The sequence below is a fragment of the Thermobia domestica genome, chromosome 7, assembly GCF_964235325.1.
Source record: "Thermobia domestica chromosome 7, izTheDome1.hap1.1, whole genome shotgun sequence".
Classification (NCBI taxonomy): Eukaryota; Metazoa; Arthropoda; class Insecta; order Zygentoma; family Lepismatidae; genus Thermobia; species Thermobia domestica.
Window position 1 is genome coordinate 262286236 of NC_137460.1, and position 23865 is coordinate 262310100.

General features: G+C 36.4%; 1 protein-coding gene across 1 annotated transcript in view; it reads left to right on the forward strand.

The window, feature by feature from the left end:
• The window catches only part of LOC145690873 (uncharacterized), a 108207-nt gene that overhangs the window by 67479 nt on the left and 16863 nt on the right, over positions 1-23865 (forward strand). The window lies entirely within an intron of this gene.

The following is a 23865-nucleotide window of genomic DNA, read 5'->3' on the forward strand; positions in this document are numbered from 1 at the left end:
CGTTTCCTTTCCTTTCCCTTTGCTGCGTCCAATAAATTGTTTATTTTATCAAACCAGTCCGAAGTAATGTCACCTGTTAATTTGAACGGTTGTGGTTGGACCTCTATTTTCTTCTGCAAAATGAAGAAATAAACAAAAGATTAGTAGAAGATATGTTTAGCGAAAGAGTACAAATTATAATCTATACTATTAAAATTATATATTACTTTACTTACAATATTAAGTTCTTTAAGTTGCAAAAACTTATGTACAATTTTAGGGGGGCAAGCTTCATAAAAATTTCACCGCTACGTAAAAAGCTATGTTTAATTCCCGGTGAAAACCACTAAAATCTGCATAGATGTATAAGAAAAATAATACTCTTAAATGCAAAATTAAATCACATTTAGTGGTACTGCGTAGCCTAACATAATCGTTAACGCTTTTCCCTTCGGTACAAACTCCTCCGGGTTGAATTTCCGGTGGTGGTAAAATACTAGTCTTGCATAGCGTACCCCTTAAAGAATTCGTAAGCGGGCCCAGGTTGGACCACCAGACGTATTCGTTGGCCCGACAGCGACGGCCGCCTACGGCCCACCATGCGTTTTTGTAAAAAACCCACCTATTGAGCCGCCATGGCGGCTACAAGTAGGCAAGCCACCATGCAATAGCGGCTACAAGTTGGGATGTCATCATGCAGCTGCGGGCCTACTTCGGGCCACCACATTCCAATAACGGGCCTGCTTCGGCCCCACAATGTTGCCACTTTCAAGCCCCCATGGTGAGATGGCGTGCCGCCTTCGAGCCGCTCTTCAGCATATTTATGGAATCCTTTAATAAACTCATTAATCCTTCCTCTCGAAATGTTCATACCATTTCTTCATACTTTTGTAACCTACAAACCTGTATCAGGGGAAATACTTCTGCACACTACTCCATAAAGGGTTAAAGTTTGAATGGAAGGAGCCTCTTTAAATGAAACTTCGATTCAAACTTTAAACTTTTATGGAGTAGTGTGTATAGAAGTATTTCCCCTGGTACAGGTTTTAAGGTTATAAAAGTATGAAGAAATAGTATGCACAATGCGAGAGGGAGAACTAATGAGTTTATTACGGGAGATTTACAGCACAAGAAAAATATCTCATGTATGAATTACATACGTGAATATGTGACAGAATTTGGTGCTAGACTAATTGCATTTACCGTAATCTTAATATAGCACATAGTAATTATTTGTAAATCTATAAATTTTAGCAACAATAACATCTTTTTGCCAAGTAGCTAGTGCGCGTATATGTAATGCACGATATTCGTCTCGGTGCGAAAATTGAGTGTACTATTGTGGCCGGGTTCGACTTCAAATGTAGATCTGAGTTGCAGTGCTGGACAACAAATATACAGATAAGATGTTTTAATGAATTAACAATTCAAGTAAACATCACTATGGTGGCACAAATAAATCATAAAATGATGTAATAAAGTGTTTTTCAACCTTTGTCAAGCAGTAGCCAAGAAAGTGAGACGTCCCACTAGTAGTATATAGAACTCCTCTATCTGTATTAGATGTGTTCACTACTATAACGTAGCAATGTTTTTTTTATATTAATTAATATTGAATTTCTATATTTGCTATAAACGTACACATACCATGAACGTTGGAAGAAAATTGTCTGTAGTGGACAAAGTCAGACGACGTTGAATCCAGTTATAAACACAGCACTAACTATGTAAATGTTACATTAAAAATATTGAGATGGTATAATAAATAAAATGCATATTTCTAACTACTGTATTTTTTTATTAACACATACATATAAAAAAAAATAATATACACAGCTGCCATCTTTCAGTGGTACAATGATTATTTAAATACGTATATACATTCTCATAGACTTATGCTACAATAAAAAAAAAACATTCGTCGTCTGAGTGTTACACAAACTAAACTAAATATATGACTTTAATGTAAAAAGAAGACAAAGTGGGAAAACGTTTCATATTCACATTGGATGAAAATGAAACGAAGTCTCTAGTTTTACGTCTCACGATTATGAACATTAGAATAAAGATGGGTGGTTAATGAATGTTAGTGATGCTGAAATAATTGGTGAAATGAGAATGGGGGAGAAAATGAGAGGCGAGAAAATCCACGGATACGATATTCTCCACCATAAACTCGTGCTACAGGAGACTGAAGTAGGGACTCCTAGTGCCAGAGGTAAGTGCTTTACTAGTGACTCATCATGGCCTCTATAGCTAAGTGAAATACCTCATTCAACATAATATCAACGTCTTTCGAAAAACTTCCTTTATGTTCAAGAACACAGCGGACGTTTGTGGGAGGCGTTATCAGAATGTTGTAATGTCTCGAGTGGTATGTTCATTGATTTCTGAAAAAGGGATTTAACTGCCATTTAATTAAACATATTTCATTATGAAATAAATAACTTAGGAACAGATCATAATTTAGTTTTGTTTTGTTCAAAATTTACATATAGAATTTCAGAATTTGATACAAGAGGCTGATCATACTGGTATATTTACTATCTAAGAAATATGGTATCTATACATATTTGCAAACACTGTGCTGTATTTACATACACAGTGTGTTCCCTGGGGGACGGTGGTTCAGTGGACTTGCGATGGATCCCTGGTTCAATCCACGGGCAATGAGTTTGTTTAGACAAAATATTATCGTCTAGATTTTATCGAGGTTATTCCGCTTCCCCCACACTTGCATTCTACCAATTATTTCACACTCATTTACCTTCATCGATCATTCGTCTCCGCTATTCTAAACGACATAACCACGTAAAACTAAATATTTTACTCCATTTTTACAAAGTGTATCTCAATTGCTTAACATATTACACCTTTTTATGACAAAAGAATGTTTTCAATTTATGTGATGTGATAATGGGATACACACAAACGAATCTTGATCGATGTCTGCTGTTTTAATTTCCTGTTTAAGAGGTAAAAGAACACACTTCCTTACTCCGTGAATATCGAAACTTGTAAGATCTGAAGGGGAACGAACTTCTAAAATTCCCAGCTTTGAAGATTTGCATGGATATGTAAAAAAGTCAGAACGTACTTGAAATTTAACACCAATGATGTTTATACTATTGTCAACTACTACAAAATTTTTCACTATTACAACATTCATGTCTGGTAAAATACAAACACTGTCTCTTAGTTGGGACACATTAAACTTATATCAGTTAAAATAAGTCTTTTTCATAAGTCTACTTGAGTCTTTTTCATCAGTTACAGAAATATTGAAAGTTACATTATTCGAATTCTGTTCATTACTATCAGTATACTCAGGAACAGACAAAGACATGTTACTGCCACAATCAGACACTTCTATGTTACGTAATCTTTCACCTGTAAGTCCAACTTCAACGCTTCCACCATGGTTTGATAATGAAGCACCAACATCACTATCTAACGAATTACTTAAGTCATCAATATTTCTTTTCAGATTTTTATTAATATGATAGTAATCGTTTGAAGTTAAAAAATTTTCTTTCCTTTTCGGCATATTGCTGAATTAAAAAAAGTAATGAACATATATACACAAAGTTCTACAATTTACTTCCGAGTGAAGGCGCATACACTTGGTTCATGCTCCAAAATCTGGTTAGGCATCTGATGTGCTTGCGTGTGTTTCCACCTGTTAAAAAAAAAAAAATAATCAACATCGTATGAGCTGTACCTGCATAAATTTGAAAGAGAATTCATAATTATTTGTTTTCATTTTGTGAAAGCTACACAATGCAAAAAATAAAATAGCAAAAATGTAAAAAGTGAAACTAACAATGCAGAAATAATCACTCACTGAAGATGCTTCACGACATCACATGTAATTTAATTCTTCGATATTTCTGAGATTATCTATGTTAGCGATCTTATCTTTTACCGAATCTTATACTTAAATAACTACAATTTTAAACATATGGAACATTGTACAGTACCATAAATAATTCATTATTCCTTCTTCATTAGGAAATATATTTTTTGTCATAAATATATCTGTTAAAGCACATAAAAAAATTCGAATTTCACTTAATGTGTTAAATACAAGTAACCAAACAAGTTCTTCCTGTTTCAGAGTAAGGATATACAAAATGCAATACGCTGGATGGTACGTATCTTTAGGTTTCGAAGTAATCTCCATCAGCATTCAACACCTTATGCCTACTTTCCCGGAGAATCAGTGATTATTTTTTTTAAGCGTACCCGACACCGTGTTATATAAAGAGGAGATCCAAATCTTTCTATGAGTACAATTAGTACACTATTCATATTTTTATACTTATAACAATATGTGTATAATGTACAAAATAATAATCATTGTACTTCACTTAATACGTAATTTATCATAATACAACTAAATAACGACAAAACTTTCTCGTGCAATAACATGGCATGGATTTGTTTAACTTTGTTTTGCAACGATAATGCCGTGCCCCTATAGAGGGTTTTAAATTGTTAATTAATCTAAATGCTACATACACTGAACACCGTGCTGTGCATAGTACACTACCCTACTAACCCACTAAACGTTAGTGCTTTATTCGGATTTTGGACAGAATGATCCAATAGTAACAGAGTGATTTTAATAGTTATTTATTGGCATTAATATGTGAATGAATATGATAGTAAAATCTTGCTACAAGTACAACCCGGAGAAATCGTACCGAAACCCGGAGATAAGGTGTTCAAACCCGGAGGGGTGGTCCCTACCTGGTGATAAAAGTCGGCGACCTTCGATGCAAGCAAGTCCGTGAGTGCGTTCTGCAGATCTCCCTAATTAGCAAAGGATCTCCCACGGACATAGTTCTCGAGGGAATGAAGCAGAGGGTAATCAGTTGGTTTAAAGTCTAGTGAATATGGTTCATGCAGTATCTCCCAGCCAAGTTTATTAAGGATCTCCCGGGTCCTGCTTGCCACTTGTAGTTTGGCATTGTTATGCAGGAACAACATACCATTGCAACCTATGACGCTGTGTGTTCACATTGCTTGCATTACTGAAGGTCAATGGGCAGACTAACTCTCGATCGCTTGGGAAGCACGTAAGTCATTTCGTTTCGTCTCTGTGAGCGCATGATGAATTGAACGTCAAAAACTGCAAGAACATTTTTGGTTACCTTGTAAAATGACTATACCGTTAGTCATGTATGTTTACCGTTGTATCAGTTTTAGAAATAAGACAGGAATTCAATCTGCTTCTAAAACTTCATACTTTTTTCGAACTATTGCTCTTTTTTACTATTATGCACCATTTAACAAATTGAAAATGTCATAAGATTAGTAAAGATAATTCACACAACTAGCAACTATCATCAGCTGCAAAACCAATGACTAGTAGGTTCAAGCAATACCTTTAACTTGCATGCAATGTTAGGCCTATTGCTGTTAAAGGCTATTTACTATCTTGAAAAAAAAAGTTAGGCCAGCTTTCGGCAAGACTAAATTAAACAAATGTTGATTTTCTTTGACAAATGTAGATTTTCATTTAGAGCATTGGAATATGGACTTCTAAAGTAAGGTGGGTATGCTAGAATTACAAACTAAACCAACTATTCTTATCAGTAGTAAATCTATCAGAAGGGCATTAAGGCCACGCGTGGAGTAGCAAATGAGTCAAATGTTGCCATCGTTACAAAGTTTGGCCACTTTTTATTGTCCTAAGGAGACACAAGATCATTGATCTTCTCTTCCCTTACAATGGGGCCTGTAGATCAGTGGCGGATCTAGAAGGTAAAATTTGGAGGGGCAGCCAGATTGCAGATTACAATAGGTATATCTTGAGTTTACGCAAACCATTTTAATTTTAAAAAGATTTCTAACTGATAGCTTCGATTATTTTTGATGTTCAAAACTTTGGGGAGCCTAGGCTCCCCGGCCCTAGGCTAGATCAGCCACTGCTGTAGATCTTGGCATTCAAGGAAAAAAGTTGATTTTGCTTGTGTGCGAACTTTAGTAGTCTTTTTTCAGTTAGTAGCAAAGGATAGTATATATAAGGCAGAACAACAGCAACAATAAAATAAGCTTAAGAAAAAGGTAACAATTAAATAGCATATTCAGGTATTTCTACCACTTATACCAAAAAACTTTTATGCGATTATACGTGCATGTCACGAATTATACGCTTAGACTTTAATAAATGTGGCACTCATATCCAAGTAAATACGGTACGTTAAATGTTACTTCTTAAGGGTTGTAAACGTACATCATTGTACGTATTTTAATTTCAAAACCGTTCTACCTCCACTGTGTGAAGAATCTTCTGCTACTTAAAAAATTCTGATTGCTAATCTCACTTGTGAAATAGATTTATCAGCTGGAAAAAAAGCACAGTAAAGCAGTTATGTTTATACGTAGCGAAGCACGACAAAAAGGAGCTATCAATTGGTTAAATGATGCCACTGTTTCAAAGGATTATTTGCTTGTTGCAGTTTAACATCCCATGGTTATGCCTTGGCGGCTAGGAAGACGTGGACCTTACGGAATTCGAACCACTTTTTTCGTTCAACTATATTCCACCGGGAATCGAATCTGGGACTTCGCGCACTTAAGGCAAGCGTGCTACCTACTAGACCAAGGGAGGTCCTTCATTATTTGACACTCATCAGGAGGTACAAGAGGATTGAGCTCTCTTTCCTTCAATAACGTCAGCAGTACGTCATGTCTTTCAGAAAATCGTTGGTCTTTTTTGTGTGCAAACTATAAAATCCTTGGACGCACGCTTGGTCTAGTGGCTAGGACGCTTGCCTCGGTGCGCGTAGTCCCGGGTTCGATACCCGGTCAGGGTACAGTTCAATGAAACAAAGTGGTTCGGATTCCATCATAATCAGTAGGTCCAAGTCTCCTTTAGCCAACATGGCATAACCATGGGACGATAAACTCAATACCATATCTATAAAATCCTTATTCAATACACATATTTGCATAATTTAATATTGGTACCAAAATAATTATTGGGGCCTTAGAATTAGCGATCGGTTCGATTCCAGGCTTTATACATTGTAGTTTTTGTGATCCTCATGTTCGATTCCACCTTATCATTCCACTAATTATACCTTGATCATCTGTCCCATTTAGCCTACAAGACACATTGGTGGAACATAAAACGGCACAAATTTACTTTGGATCACTCAGTGACTTCAACTCCAGCCCTTCGGCTGTCAAGGATGCCTTTTTTTTTTTTTTTTTTTTTTTTTTGTAAACTGTGATAAAGGTAGAAAACAACGAGCCCTGCGGAGCTTCTAACCTCCTTCGCTAGCTCAGCAACAATTTGTTAATTATCACTCGAGATCTTACATGTGCCACGTAGAGTTACCCATAAAACTGAAGGAAATAGATTTTATATTAACGTCCCACGATTTATGCTCCGAGGCTAAAAGAGACGGTGCTAAATACGGAATGGTTTAATGAATAGTGGAAGTAAATGGGAGGACCCCGACAAAACTCTCACATCGGCGTTTGTCCACAACGAATGGGATCGAATCAGCGACTGAATACTGGATCTAAACTAACCTAATATTGCTGCTACTGCAAATACTACCATCACTATTGCTACTACTATCTCTAAACAGTCCCTACTTTTCAGGGGAGATTGGAGCATGTTATCTTTGGTAGCTGGAGTTCTGGAACACTGGTTCCCCTCTCCATTGAGTTGTAATTTAATATTGACAAAACAACGTGCCCTGTGGGGCTTCTAACACGCCTTGTCTCGCTATCGCTCGCTCGCCAATACTGTGTAAATTAAGTATAGAGTTGTGGTATACAAAGAGACCAACTGGCTATTTACCTGTATGTTGGGATCAGGGTTCTAGAATCTTCCCGTAATCTGGAGACGCAAAATAAGGTTTTAACTTTAGCAGACAGCTCAGTAACTCTTCACTTTGGGTCGTACATTAGAAGCAGTAGTAGTAGTAGTAGGGCGGGTTAAAAGCCCCGCAGGACTGGGTTGTATTCTATTCTCGAAATTAATTGCACCAATAGTAGCAGTAGAAGTAGTATTGATAGCAGTAGTAGTAGTAGACGGCACTACCAAATTAAAAATTTATATGTCAATAAATCTTATTTAGGAATGAACATACAGAGAAAAATAAATATTTTATGGTGGAACTATTTAGTGAGGTGGGGAAGGTTCTAGATTAGTGGTCCCCCATGTAGGTTAGTAGCTGGGTTGGTTTCTTTCTGTACTAAAGTTTATACATTTAATTTACACAGTATTGCCGAGCGAGCGTTAGCGAGTAAAGGCGGGTTAGAGCCCCGCAGGGCACGTTTATTTCTGCCTTTATTACTGCTCAATGGGAAGGGGGACCAGTAATCTAGAACCTTGCCATTGAGGTACCAATACCAATAAGGAAATTGCGTATAAAAATGACAGGAACTGCGATTATTTAACAGAACAAAACCTACCCAAACCTAGGCTAACTGAACCTTCTTCTCCTGCTACTACTTCTACTTCTTTCTATCCCAATAATATTCTAACCTAACGTATGATAGAGCTGTCTGCTACCATAATGCCAAAATAAGTTACTGAAGAATGAACAATAACATGCACACTATTAACGTATGTCAGATTGTTAAGTAATTAGGACTTTCTTGTCCAGAGAAAACTGCATTTGGATGGCATTTAGTATCTCCGAGTACCTTGTTTTTATCTAAATTGTGATAAAGGTAGAAGGACAAGGGCCCTGGGGGCTTCTAACTCCCTTCGCTAGCTGTCTCTAGCTCAGCTATATTTTGTAAAGTAAGTAACACACTGTAAATCTTATATGTGCAAGATTGGGGGAGATACTAAATATACCCCTATCATAGCCACTGCATTCATAGTCATCCTTATTACGTTCTTCTAAATTACACCTAATCTGACCCCTGCAACATCGCTTACAAAATACAGTTTTGGAGGTAGGCCCTACTAACAAATAAACTTTATTCAGATAGTAAGATATGATCTACTACTGTGTACACATATTCCCATTGACTAAAACTTGCAAAATGCAAATATATTGAGATTATATCTTAATCTATAATGGACAGCGGGGTGTGAATCCCATACTAATAATATAAACCGCCACGCCAATAATAATACATATTTGTGAAAGGAACAAATATATACACCTACTTGTTGAATATAATACGTGGCAATGATGGTTTGTCCAAGAAGTCTCCGGCGGAGTATGTAAAACAACAAATTTGCTCAACTTCGATTTATCTTTTTTCAGAATTGGCCATTTGCAATGGTTATTTGTAATCCAGCACTTGGGAACAGTACTTATGCTATTATCTTCGAAAGTTACTACAGCAAAAAGTTTACACATGTTGTTGAAATAACAAAGCGACTATTTTTTATTCTTCAAAGTTACTGATTACACCTATACAGTCATTAAAAATGACACAACACTCGATTCTTGACTGTGACTTTTACGTACTTGATCCGCCACTTCGATGCACTATGGGAAAAACAATTGAAAGGAAGGATGCGGTTAAAGTAGGTGGCATCTTTCTAACCGAAGTAAGTAATTGACAATGGATGGGATACAGATGGTTTCCAACTCGAAGCCGAAGTTAACAATTGACAATTGTTATAAGGGTGGTACATAGTTGGCTCCCAACTCCAAGCCGAAGTTAACGATTCAAATTTCATATCTGGTGGTAGAAAGGACGGGGGCAAACCAGCGGCTGCCTACCAACAGCCACCAACAGAGTCGGCTCAAGAGGGGCCTGCCACACCTACAGTTTACCTCCTTAATGCCGACCCGTAGCCTCCATATGGTGGCACGTCGCCGTTGGCCCGCCATGAGAAAATTCAGGCCTTGGCGGCCATTCTGCAAGGGGTAGTTACTAAAATTTTCGGCTTTTACTTCCAATGGTTCCAGTTTTAATTTATGGTAGTAGTCTTGCATATCATAATCTTGCTTTCCATGCAAACAATTCCACGCACAAGTTTCGTCTGGTAAATATTGTTCCACGTACTGTAATTCTTATCGCTCTTCTTTCAATGCAATAATTCAAGTGCAATCCCCCCAAAAAACGCAATCGCGTCCGTACGCTATAACAATTGCGCGCGGGGCGCCCGGCAAAATATTAACGCGCGCCCAATACTCGCCAACATTCGCGTGCGTTCGGTATGCTCGGGGGTTGGTAAAAAAAAACTAACATGATTGCGTTACGGTTGCACGCATTTGGTACGAGCGGTTGCGGGCCGGGGTTTCATTTTCAATAAAGCAATTAGTTAACCATGCCATATAAAGTTTTCTCATTCACATATTTCAAATTAGGTTATAAAGTAATTCCTTCCTTCCTTCCTTCCCCTTCCCGAATAGTATACTCGGCAGTGGATGTTATTTTTTCAAAACATGACAAATTAAAAGTCTGTAATACCAAAAAAAAAAAAAAAAAAAAAAAAAAAACTAATGTATAAAGTTAGATTTAATTCCCAACAAAAAAAAACTTTCCGCAATTCTGAAAAAAATCCTATATTTCAGTGTTATTGCAAACTCAACAACAACAATGAAAACGTAATAACTTCATATGTTTAATGACTGTAGTTCGAATTTGGTACCCCTCAACTAAACAAAGAATTTATAGTTGATTCTAGTAACTAGGCTATATTAAATAATTATCTTTTATATTACATTTGGTTCTTTTATTTTTCTTGGAATTTTACAATATTTTTATACTAATATTATTAATAAATTAACAATGATTCTACTACTCGTGACACCTAGCGGGAAAAGTATAAAATATGGCTTAGTACAAGACAAGGTGTTTTACAGTGAAAACGTTTGTTGTACCCTGTCCGTATTATTTGATATATATTTTCAAGGTAAAGTATAATATTTTATATTTTATTAAATATTATATTTCTTTTCTTAACCACTAGTTAATATTTAAAAAGGCAAAACATGTCTTCCATGTCAGACATTTTCAATATACTCATAAATATGTATGTATGTATGTTCTGCTGATTAGTTTAACCATTGGTGGTCAGTACATGTATAAGTAGAATAAACTTAAATACACCTCCGTTCCTTTAGTAACGCAATAAATATTTACTTAGGGAACCCAACACCCTTTATTTGCCCTAGTCGTTAACGCTCTGGCCTTTAGCGCGAGCAATTTTGAGTTCGGTTCCCGGTAAAAACAGTGAGTCAAAAAATGAAAACTTTTTTTTTCAGGCTATTCATTCTGAATGAAGTTTTCCTACGTTTTCCTCATTTACAACAGGTAATTAACGGGATGATACCTAACTTGTATGTTCCTGGGCGCTTCCCAATCCTTTCTTCCTCCCCTTTTCCCGGATTGTGTGCTCACCAAGGGACGTCATCCTTCAAAACGTAACAGGGTAAATGTCCTTAAATGCCAAAACCCCAAAAATGTAAATTCTTTCATTTGCCGGGGACATATCCCGTGTAACACTATTATAAAAAAATAAAGTAAATAGTCAGGGGCAAACTCCCCCTTACAGTTGGATGGAAACCCTACCATAATATTTCCTACCCTACCCTACCATTTTCATAACCCTACCATACCTTTACTTTGTAATCCTATTATCAAAAACACATACTATATAGTCTTCAGTTATGAAAAAAGTGTAGGGGGAACTAGCTAAAAAACGGGGGAAAACTCCCCCTTTCAGTTGAAGGGGCCATCACGTGTTATTATTATTATTATTATTATTATTATTATTATTATTATTATTATTATTATTATTATTATTATTATTATTATTATTATTATAAAGGCTCAGTTGTAATTCTATTATCAAAAACACATACTAAATAGTCTTCAGTTATACAAAAATCTAGGAATAAACTGAATAAAAATATACGGAGCAAAACTCCACCTTTCAGTTTCAAAATAGGTCTCCATACCCACTTCACATTGCAAAAGGTACCATTCAATTTACGAAAATTATATGTTTCAAATACAAAGGGAATTCCCACCACTAATTGTCCATAACGTAACATAACATTAATTTTAATTGCGTAATCTTAAAACAAGTTTTGATAAAATGAGTTTCCGTAAAATACAGTCTTACACAAAATTTACAATGGGTAACGCAAATCCTGACGGGGCACTACGCAGTACAGTTCTATATTCATTATTTCTTGTATATCACAAATTCAAACAATAAGCTAAAATTGTTTTCTTTTCTTTTAATCTATGTATAAAATAGCAATTTTTACGATTCTGTGATCTATCTCAGAAAAGCACGCTCACCAAAAACAGCTTTAAACAGTTCCTGAACACATATTAGTAACTAATTTTTAATATAATTGAATAAAACTTTATGATAATATTTTTCTACTCGATCAAATTGTTCATGCAAATCGTATCAAATTATGTGTTTTCTAATATATATGCAAATTATTTCTTAGTACAGTAAATACATAAATATTTATTACACATGTCATTCAGACATATATCAAGCGTCTCTATGTCAAAAAGTGTTCCATATGTGTACAGACATTTTTTTTACCAAATCAGAGAAATATAATATTTTCTCATAGTATCTACAAAGAAATCTAAACCAGTATTATTTAGTTATACAATTGGTTCTGCAATAAGGTGAAAAATTCAGTGATGGTTTTTCAGGGACATCACCACCACATGTTTCCTATTCAAAATAGCATAGTTTTATTTAGCTCTACCAATATTTCATGAAAAAGGTTACTCATCAGCTGTAACGTAACTAAACTAATCTTTCTCTCTTTCTCAATCTTAAGGGTAATCCCCTTAAGTTTTGGTAAATACAAAAGAATAGCCTTCACGCACTCTAATGCTGGCGGGATCCCCCTTCATTTACTTCAACAAGTACGTTTGTGGTGCACAAATACAATATGTGTCCTAAGGAAACAGTAGTAAAGTACGTATATAAGCAAACATGAATGAGTCAGCGGTCAGGGAGGTCCCCACTTCAATCACGGTTGGCATTATGTTCGTCAGTTTCATTCATTTGAATTAATCATCATCTCCTTAGCAAGCTCATTCTTAACTAAGCGGTTAGCGTACATCCCTTTAGCGTAAAAAAATGGGTTTAATTTCCCCCACCAAAAAAAACTCAAACGCGTGCCGTACGCGTTCGGTGCCCGCGTGTCGTAACCGGCAACATCCGCGCGCGTCACGGTTGCGTGCGGGGCCGGTATAAAAAACTAACGCGTCCGCGTCACGGACGCATTCAGTGTGCTCGAGGCCCCGGACGCGGGGTTTAATTCTCGGTAAAAACATATTGTCCAACTCCTGTGTTAACATAAAGGTTTACGTCTCATATAGCCTGAACAATAAACTCAAACAAAGATACTTTAAAAACAATCATTATCTTTGAAATGAAATCTTTAAGTTTTGCATCCCATAAATACACCGGTTAAGCTAAAAGAAAACGGTGATGATAAAAAATGAATGAAATAATAAAATGCAAAAAGTGAGAAAAACGGGAAAACCCCGAAAAGAACCCTTAAGCACGGTATTTGTCCACCACAAAGTCCATTTGGGACAAGCTAAAATCAAACCATGGACCCCAAACACCGGACGTAAACGCTCTACCACTGAGGCACTCCGTCCCCAACAATCATTCTCATAACTTAATTTCAACATATATCTAATCGTTTACATTTCTTGCCATAATCGATGAAACAGTTCTGCGTAAGCAAAAAATCAAGAAGACTTTAAAAATTACACACACACAGACAAACAAGCCAGAGTTCTGTCTCACCGAAGGCAAAAAAAAAAAAAATCAAAAAAATATGGTCATTCAAATACGTATGACACGGTTTATTCACCCCCTTCGTTTTCTATCTATAATCGATTACGGAAGTTACCAATTTCCAATGGACAATTTTACACCGTATCATGCCCTGGAAAAGCAATCAACACTTTTATCATTTTTTCACGTAGCGCGTACTCCAGTTAAACTTAGTTCTCAAAACAATGTTAGTGGGTTATACTAGTTGATAGCGTCAAAGATGTATCTACAAACATGCATTTAAAGGTAATACCTACAAAGTAACAAATTAATTTTTCGATTTATATTCTCAACAGAAAAAGGGACATCAAACAGTAATTTTCAAAGTATCATAAACATTATCTCGTGTTAAATTTTATTCTTGGTAAATAAAAACGCAAACACTGGTCATTTTTCTCTCTAAATATATAACAAACCGTAAGACATTCAACAAAGAATTTGGTCACCATCAGATAATGTTCAGTGAGGGTCATTCAACTTTTTTTAGTACAGGGAAAAACGATGACAATGAAAGGGGTCGTCAGTTCACCCAAGCACGTTCCAACTGGCGGGGAGGGGAAATGTATCCTGCTATCTGTAGCAGAAGCACTATGTTGAGGACAGGAAGTAAACAACGAATCAAATTCAAGTTCTATTAGTAGGACAGTGAAAGTCCATCTGTAGCTGAGCATTCGCAAGAAGAACTCTCTCTCGCATTTCAGAAGTACCTTTTTCGAAGAACACATTACGTTCTCTACGGTTCTGCAAAACGCAGTTTTTTTCTCACATCTCGCAAATATGAAAAGGAAAATTACATAAATCAAATAAAATAAAATATACACCAACTAAATACGAAAAATTAAAATAAAATAAATGAATTATCATTCTTCTTCTTTCCTGATCCCTTCCCTCACCACCGCATCTCTTCCATTCCTTTGCAAAACAATATGTTTTCTATTAAAATCCCCCGCGGCGCGGGAGGGGCAGGTGGTCTGAGCTTACATATCAGTTTTTAATATACTCAAAGTATGTTGTTGTTCGTAAACCTTTCGCACAAATTTTTCTTCAAATTTGTGCAACCAACTAATATTACTCTTGTGCAATTACGTACTAATTAATTTTAATACAATCATAATAATTAAAAATTGTTCGTTAATAAGGAAAAAGCTTCTAGGAGATAGAAATCATGTTTCAACCAATATACTCAATCTAAGACATTTTTAATTATAATTTCCAAGGCTAAATCGAACCCGGGTCTCGGACGCGAAATTAGCCACTAAGAAGTTCTTCATGTGGACTTGAAAATAACCAAATAACAATATAAAAGTTACTAAATTTTTGTTTTACCAATAGACTAAATTTCCTTCACCTCAGCAAAGGTGTTTAGAAGATCGGTAAATCCATGTTTTTAAATCTAATTTTGTTTAAATTGTTCTCCATAAAGGTTATGAAATAATAAAAAAAATATATCGTGTGTCCTCCAGAAGGTTCGTGTCCCCATTTGTCGGGATTGCTTCCCTCCGCTTATGGGTAGTCCTGATTATAGCCTAGATTTAATGTTGACTACACAGTCGAACACAAACAAATTGTACGTCATATTAATTTTGAAAATGCATTTGGAGAGTTTCTAAGAAAACAAACTATTATATCGAGAGCTTGAACTCACCTTAAATAAATTTTACTGTGGCGTTAACAGCCAATAGCGCAGTAACTCAATAACGTGCTTCCGACAGTTTGTATTGCATGTACTGTGTTCATAAATATAATAGATTTGATTGTTATAATATGATCATCTGGCAACCCATATCATCTGGTCCTCTCGCTTCTTATATACAACAAAAGAACCGACGGTGGTCCATTGAACTGTTAGTTTGTATATTTTCTTGTCTGTGGGGCACGCCGCCGCCCCGACAGGTTAGTAGGACATGCTAAATTTATTTCGGGGGTCATAAAACGGATTGAGGAGGATGTAGGAGGGAATGTTGACCTCTTTCTGTTGAAAACACGATCCTACACGTTTGTTTAATGGAAAGGAGCTCATATGGTTTGGATTCCACGTTAAACTTTACGTCCACGTCTCATATTGCCTCCATGCTGAACGAGACGCTAAAATTATAAATCAAATCAATCCCACAAAGATTACACTGGCTTACAGTGGTTTTGGTGCCGGGTGTTTCTTAGCTGATTTGAAGTAGAATTGGGACGCTGAATCCAAATATGGCGTTAGTTTTCCCCTAACAGCTTTAGTTTTTGAGATATAGGAATTGCAAGACTGACCTGCTACAACGTTGAAAATTGCATAGGTGCTGTTTTACTGTAAGTGAAAAGAAAACTATGACATTTAAATCTGTTATTTGGAACACTTTGAAAATAATGAAAACCATATAAACACAAACATCAAGTACATAATAACTCTGTAACTACATTTTATAATAGTTTTTATGAATAAAAAATCAAATAATTTGTTCAAAACGATCTATTCAACACTTCGGAAGCTTCGTTTTCGTGACATCCTTGAATGTTTCTTTGCACAGTCTCTTTTTAGGTTCCAGCAGTAATCTGCCATCATATGGGCATCCCATCTTCCTTGGTAGCGGTCCTCCATTGTTTTAATATCTTGGTGAAATCTTTCACCTTGTTCTTCACTCAGACTGCCTACGTTGTCTGGGAAACGGTCCAAATGGCTGTGCAGGTAATGAATTTTGATACTCATATTACATCCAAGTTTTTGGAATGCATTAAGCATCTGGTTCACTAGCTCAACATAGTTATCAGCTTTATTATTGCCAAGGAAATTCTTGATAACTTCTACAAATGAGGTCCAAGCTCTACGTTCAGTCTCATTCATGGACTCCACGAAAGCCGGATCTTTCATGAGTTGTCTTATTTGGGGACCATCAAATATTCCAGCTTTTAATTTTTCTGTGCTGATCTGAGGTAGCTTGTTTCCCATGTAAGCAAAGCACGGCCCGTCCTTATTTAGCGCCTTTACAAACTGCTTCATCAAACCGAGCTTGAGATGTAGAGGTGGCAAAATGATTTTGTCACACTCAACAATAGGCATGTTAATAATATTTTTCTTACCAACAACCATGTCGTCTCTCTGCGGCCACTCTTTTTTTGACCAATGGTTTGGTTTGTCTCTGCTATCCCACAGACATAGAAAACAAGGATATTTTGTGTAGCCACTTTGCTGTCCAAGAAGAAAGTTCACCATCTTTAAATCCACACAAATCACCCACTGATGGTCCTGATATTTAATTTTTTCCATAACCAAAGCAATTGCTTCATATTCTTCTTTCAGTCGTGTTGAATGAGCGATTGGAATTGAGCCATATTTATTGCCATTGTGTAGAAGGACGCATTTTAAACTTCGCTTGGAGCTATCAATAAACAGGCGCCAATCATCTGGATTGTATTCTGGAAGACCCATGTGTTCTAGGAGACCTGTAACATCGTGACAGAATACGAGATTTGTGTCTTCAGTGAAAAATGGTAAAAACTCCTTTTCCCTTGTTCGGTAGAATGTGATTTTAGTTCCTTGTTTTAGTACGTTTTTCTCCTTCAATCTGGAAGCAAGTAATTCAGACGATTCTTTTGAAAGATTAAGGTCCCTAACTAGATCATTTAGCTCATCTTGATTAAACTGTTGAGGAATTGTTGACATTCCCTCATAATCACTGTCACTTCCATCATCCATGTCACAAGAATGTTCACTACGTTCGTTTTCAGTCTCACAAAGCTCTGGCAAGTGGTGAAACGTTGGGATTGGTATTTCATCGGAATGAACAACTGGACGTCTTGCTGAAGGCAGATCAGGATATGTCCACTTGTTCCGGTTATTTCTATTCATACCCGTAACATTTACCAGGCAGAAATAACAGTCATCAACATGGTTTGTGGGTTCCCTCCAAACCATTGGAACACCAAACTTAAGACTTTTTCTTTTTCCAGTTGTCCACTGTCGCAAGTGTTCAGTACACATTTTACACACAATATGTGGAGCCCACGTTTTATCTTGGTCCCCTAGGCGTACACCAAAATATGCATGATATGCTTTTTTTTACAAAGTTACTGATATGTTTTCTATTGTCTTTAAATGTGTACTCACCACATATGTAGCAAAACACATCAGGATGGTTAACACAACTTCTTCGACTTGAACTCATTTTATGTTCAGGCCACTAACACGGATGTTAAATATAAAGCCTTAGTATACGCGATACAAGTTATGATTTCAGAACAAAACTCACATGTTCCAACATGTCACTCCACCTGCAAGACAACAACTACGATCCACTAGCCAAGTAGAATACCAATGCAATCTAGTGGACATTCCTGGAACTACTATATGACTAGTTTCCGTTTAGTACCGACAGATAGCAGCACTAATGAGAAAAGAGCGCCGTTCTTCCAAATAGAAATCTCTATAGAGCACAGTAGGATTTATTTGAGTTGCAGAGTTTATAAGATCATATTCAAACTTGTTATTACGAGAATATTTGTATTTCTTTTGCTTATTTTGTATACTATTGCAAGAAGCATGCAGAAATAGTGGTTACATCATTTATAATTTACATATTTATTTTGGATTGTAATATTTCTTCCACATACATTGTAACGTAAATAACACTACTGGTACAGTAGCCTGTATCTACCAAAGTAGAGCTGATAGAAAAAACTGCTTACATTATTGGATTCAGCGCCCCACACATAGTTAAAATCAGCTCTAAAATTTTAGGCACCAAGAAAAATTTTTTTTTCTGTAGGCCTGTGTTATTAAAATACAAGGGTCGGCAATCCTTCCATAGCCTTCCTGAAACAAGATAGAATGGGCACGAACTGGAATCAATATGAGGTGAGGTGAGGTGATTTTGAGTTTAACGTCCTGTTCAGCAGCAAAGGCTGCATGAGACGTGGACCTACTGATTAACGTGGAATCCGAACCACATGAGCTCCCGCCAGGAATCGAACTCGGATCTCCCACGCCAGAGGCGTGTTCGCTTACTGCTTAGCCACGAAGGAGCTCTGCAGTAAATTTGAGTCAAGCATTCCATTCAGCAGCAGATTATGAGGCCTGGGCCTACAGCTTAGCATAGCTTGCGATCCATATGAGTTTCCGCCGGTAATCGAACCCGGGTCTCCCACACCAAAGGCGCGTACGCTATTGACATAGCCACAAGGGAGCTCTGTGTACGATTTGAGACAATAAAACCTATGACAGAAGTAAATGGGCAGATTACATTTCTCTAAGTTAGAACCATTCATTCTCTCGGACGTTTGAAGGTAAAATTTAGACAATATCAACGTAGGAAGTTGAATGCCGCAATCGAAAGATAACTCATTTGATACTGAACCACTCCCAGAAGAGACCAAAGAAGAATAGTTTAAAATATTGGCTCTTTTATCTAATCGTACACAAGATCGTGTCTCAATTAGATTCTCGGTGCATAAATGAGAAATATGTGCTTAACTTTTCAAGCAATTCTCAGAGTAACACTTTGGATGACAGTGTCGCAATCAAGAAATTAATTACAATCTATTCTGATGACATTAGTAATTATTTTGTCTAAACTTTACAAGGCTCTCAGATTTTAGTTGCGTGAAGTGGCTTTTGTGGTGGACAAACACCGTGTGTGTGAGTTTTCTTCCCACTTTTCAAGTGCTTCCTCCCACTTTCTTTATTACACTATTTTTCATTTATTCTCATCATTACCATATCCTTTACTTACACGGCATTATCGTGTGACGTAAAATTGAAATATTTCATTCCAGTTCTTTAGTCGCGTGGCATAACGGAAAACAGAACATTGTATAACAGGAGATTATATTAAAACTCCGTTAAAAGAGCAAATGCAATTGAAGGGCTATCAATTTACTATGCTATTGGGATATTAGTTATAATTTGTATTCATTTGTTTGGAGCTTAGTGTTCTCTTTTAGCAATGAGACATCTAATCTGTCTAATGAGACATCTCTCGTCCCAAAGGCGACAACATTTACCACTTGTTCAAGAGGATCAAAAACAGAGGTGCCTGGCAACTCTTCCTTTTACTTCAGGTGTGTGTGAATTTTCACGATAATGAGATATGATAAGATCGGAATGGAAATATGGTGGCGAAAAAAAGAAAATCAAGTCGTGGTAAACAACACCATGGCAAACAACACGCCACCACTGCACCGGGCAGCAAATAGGCTAAGGCCGGTCCTTACCATATTATATGATTAAAAGCAGACATTCCTTTCGAGGGTTAGGGAGGAAATGCCAATATTGATTTCAGTTTATCCTCCCTTTGCGGAACAAAGGCTGTAAGATGTGGGACCTGTTCAAAGTTGAATCCCGCACCGCTACTTGAGTATGTATCCCAGACTAGTTCCACACCGAATTTTGAACCCAAAACAACACACACAGAAAATATGAACGGTACCGTCCACGAGGAAGCGTACACTTTAGGAGAATTTAGAAGTATTCGTCTGAATCGCGGAGGAGATTAGCGTCTCTGGTGTCTTCTTATGTATGAACAACTATGATTCGTTTATTGGAGTTATAATGTTAAAACAAATGTTAAAATTTCAGATGCCATTTCTAAAAAAGTTGACCACAAGGTCGAACAGACCTCTAATATTATATGTATAGTTGACTGGAGGATTTGGAATTTAGTGTCCGTTCAGCACCGAGGCTGCAGGCCTATGAGTTTTGGACATGCGGCTTAATGTGGGTCTGATTCACATGAGCTCCCTCCGGCAATTGAGCTCTGGGTCTTCCGCGCCAAAACCGCTTGAGTGGATATAGCCACCTGGAATTAAATTTTATAGTACAGGCACATTTGAAGATTTTTAGGTATATAATAATTGAAGTTATGACAATATACATGATACGCTTGTTAATTCATAGCAAATTCTTAGTTCGGCTTGTGCATAAATTCTTGAAGAATGAACCGCAAATCATGACCACGAAGCAACTTTTTCTATCGGAAGAAATTAGAAAAAAGTAAAAAGATTGTTCTGAACATAAAGTCCAACCTACTTAGTTAGCTGTCATAGTTGTTGGCTGGCAAACGAAAGACAAACTCGCTAGTTAAAATTTCGTTTGCTAGGGAAGGGATATTAGCATAACATGTTGTTATATTAACTGTTATTGAATATAACCATTTCTGATTTTCCTATGCAGTGGCGTATGTATAAGTTCGTCAACGGGGGTTCCAGTTCCAATTTCAGGTGTTTGCATATATGTATGTCCCTGCTCAGCTCGTCCGCAATCGTGAGTGTCAATGTCCTCTTAAACCTAACAGGCTTCGCTCGTGGCTATATAATTAGAACGGGATATTCGAGTTCGACTCCTGCAGGAGCTTATGTGATTTGGGTCCCACACTAAGCATTAGGTCTACGTTTCATGTAACGTCGGTATTGAAAGATCTAGCGCACCTTACAGCCGTTAATCAACAAGCGGAAATTTAACTTCCAATAAGGCAAAAAACCCGTCGTGAAAATTCGGTGTTGCAGGGCGCAATTCGCTAAGATTCCTTGAATGTTATACACTTGAAGTCAGTAAATAATCTTATTCTAAACACTAATATATATATTCCAGACGACGATTATTATTAAAGATATTTGAAAATTCAGAAAGATTAATAGTTCCAATGAATAAACAATTTATTTAACAAATTTTAGAGAAAAATATTACTCAATAACAATAATTTTAATGACTTTAACAGCAACAATTTTTAGCACAAATTTGAATAATAAAATGACTAGCAAGTTCTGATAATTACTGTCTGATAATTAATATTCACTTGACTAATTACACAGTTTCATTAGAGCTATTATACACAAAATTCTTTCACAAAATAGGATTTTACTCCATATTTAATTTAGTTGAATACCTGCAAATGGAGTGCTGATCTTCCTATATCAGTACGAAACAAAATTCTTCGGTCAAATTCCCGTAAATCACGCAATGATCAAAGTTCCCAAAAAACAAATGGCAAATTAAATCGTTAGTCGAATTCGTTTCCAAAGGCTACTGATACTACTCGAGGTGGATTCAATAACTTACGAAAATATGAAATGTATTTAAATAGCAAAATGAAATTTAACCAGTCAAAAATCTAATGATAGAATGATTATCAATCTAACCAAAAATTCTCGGCTGCCTAAGTCGATCCTATGGACAAAATTAATTAACAAGTAGAAATGGAAGGCAAACAAAAACGAAACCAACAAGCCCAAGAGAATTACAAACAGGTACTTACCAAAGAAAGTAACAGCTGGGCTAAACACCTTCCCCACTCATCAAACCTTAGCTCAAAGGAATCGATCCAGGTTCAAAAGACAAATTCTCAACGAAATACTTCAATGGCAAAGGCAATATCCATCAAACTCCCATATCCTAGGAAACCTCGAGTATCGTAGGTTTTTTTTAAAAAAAAAGAAACGAATACACGGACTGTAGACAATAAGGAACTTCAGTACTCCATTTTCGCAATTAGATCTTAGCTGCTTCAATCCAATGCTTCAACTCAAGGCAGCAACAGCGAGCCGGCAGAAACGAAAACAACAGGCGTTACGTCATACGTCACGCGGCTCGCGGCTGCGTGCCCAGAGGAGAAGACCTTGACTTTACACTCAATGCTCTTTAACACACAAAAGTAGAAAAAAAGAACAAACATTTTTGTTGAACACAAGTTTCCAATGAAAAAGTAATCAACCATACATTTTTATTCTTTTCTTTTCTTGCTGAATTTCTTTCTTTTTAATAAAGTCCTTTTAATCATGCTTTTACAACACGCCGTTTTATAATCTTTCTTTTTATTAATTTATTATCCAATTCCAGTTGTTCTTCAAAATCCTCTAGTCCTCTGGATATCTCGACAGAGAACACTGATGGAAACGCATTTCAGTGGCGGCTCGAAAGCTGTCACCGCCACAAAGAGACGTTAAATTTCAAACCAACTGCCAAACACATTTACCCTTACATATGAGAAGATAAGTACAATAAAGAAATTCCGAAAAGGGGACTTAATTTATCATAGATGAATCGAGAAGTACTGCGACTCAAAACATTTCATTATAATCTAAAAATCAAATTATATTTAACAGTCAAATATTCTCCATATTCTACTTGGTGAATCTCTCCTACTCTTCTCCACGATCACCAATTATTCGCAATTCTTATTAAAGTTATTGTGCAGTACGTCTTTGTTTCGTTACACCCTTGTATGAGATTTTCCTTTACTCCTTGTCTCTTGACAAACAATGAAAAATATCATCACTTCTCCTTGCAATACATCGACCAACTGCCACTTCAATACCTTCATTTTCGTGACAATATCTGCAATTCCTCTCATACTTATGAACAAGGGATTCTTTTCCTATATTTGCGAATGGTTTTCAACAGTGTACGAATTAGATAATCTATATTGGGGGGATACAATTAGGCCAACAGGACAAAAGGTCTGAAGGTGCAAATTTCAAAATAATGAGACGATAATGCTTACTCTCATATTTTTTATATATATATATATATATATATATATATATATATATATATATATATATATATATATATATATATATATATATATATATATACAGTGGCGGATCCAGGATATGTTCAAGGGAGGGGCTAAACCGTATTTTGCCGTTCTATCCAGTGTAAAGCAGGATTGAAGCCCATTTTATCCAGTGTATACCTGAGCGTCAAGGGGGGGGCTATAGCCCCTATAGTCCTCCCCTTGGATCCGCCACTGTATATATATATATATATATATATATATATATATATATATATATATATATAATATGACATCTGTAATAAATAAGAGATTTATTAATTTAATAAATCTACCGACAACAACTACGTACGTATATATTGTCTGACATACACACAATATATAACTTCGCGGAAAGTGTACATAAAAGTTTAGATAGTAAGGAGAAATGTATAGGTGTTTTTCTGGATCTTTCGAAAGCATTTGACTTAGTGTCACATAGAAATCTTCTCTCAAAGCTACAAGATTACGGAATAAGAGGCATTGCTTCCAAATGGTTTCAATCGTATCTGAAAAATCGGCAGCAAGTAGTGGAAATTACATGCAATAACAGGGATACAAACCAAGCTACACACTACATATCAG